This window comes from Rhinopithecus bieti, unplaced genomic scaffold (assembly GCF_001698545.2).
Source record: "Rhinopithecus bieti isolate Rb0 unplaced genomic scaffold, ASM169854v2 scaffold_13374, whole genome shotgun sequence".
Classification (NCBI taxonomy): Eukaryota; Metazoa; Chordata; class Mammalia; order Primates; family Cercopithecidae; genus Rhinopithecus; species Rhinopithecus bieti.
The window spans coordinates 87,518-88,694 of record NW_016807445.1 but is presented as its reverse complement, the minus strand read 5'-3'; positions in this window follow the sequence as shown (position 1 = coordinate 88,694).

Below are 1,177 nucleotides of genomic sequence, written 5' to 3'. Positions count from 1 at the left end.
AAAATCAATGATGGATGTATTACTCTGTTCAAGCTGCTGTAACAAAATATCACAGACTGGGTCATTTACCATTATACAAGTACTTTTCACAGCTCTGGAGACTGGGAAGTCCAAGATCATGATGCTAGAAGATTCTGTGTTTATTGAGGGCTCTTTTCTTGATTTGCAGACAGTTGCCTTCTTTCTGTGCCCTCACAGTAAAATACTGGGCTCATTGAATAGGTAATTAAAAATAATTACTTTCTTTATCTAATTTTTTACCAAATTGACTGGCTCTTCTTCAGAAAACTCTGCAATGACAATTATGTTTAGTATGATTTACATAATGTGTGTAGATTTTATGTGTTCAAATTCTTGTTTACAAAACCTTGATTATAAAACAACACATAATTAGAAAATACTGTAATCAACTTAAACAAAAATTCTGAGTAACAAATGATAATAATATGCATTTATTAATTACTTTCTGCAAAACAATAGAAATTGATTATACAGTAGAATGGTGCTGAAAATGATTTAATTTCTCTTGCATTATGCCAAAACCACTTCATGATATTGTAATGATTCCAAGATATGAACATAAATATTAATTATATTATGCTGGTAAAACAAGAAAATAACAACTAATAGTCTCATGTTAATAAAATGTGAGACAAACTAAGTCTACTTTTTTTCTTCTATATTCTCTCCATTATAGTATCTAATTACATTTAAAGCTCTCCACAATAATAGGCTCTCAAGATATCTTTCTTTATTAATGTTACTTAGAATCATTTTCTTTCACCCTATGTCACTTACCCAAGTTCATTTAAGGTCAACTTTTTATTAGAAACAGATAAATTTTAATCATCTAATCATCTGGTTTCCTGGGACCTCCACTTCACTTGCTCCATGGCATAGTTGTGCCCATCTCTGTCACTTCCAGTTAGCCAAAGAATGGTGCTCCCTTTGTCCCATCAGAAACTCCTCCACATGGCATAGTTCTTTTATGTTCATGCCAGTGATGTGAATGATACTCTGACCACCAGGTCACCATAATGTTGCAGCTTTTTCACTCCTGTTGTTTGGTAGCGGGAGGGAGTGTTAGAGCTCTTTTACTCCAACCACCAGCAAGCTCTGGGTTCTTGTCCCCTGACCAAGAAAAATAAAGCACACAGACACCAGAGAGTGAATAAGG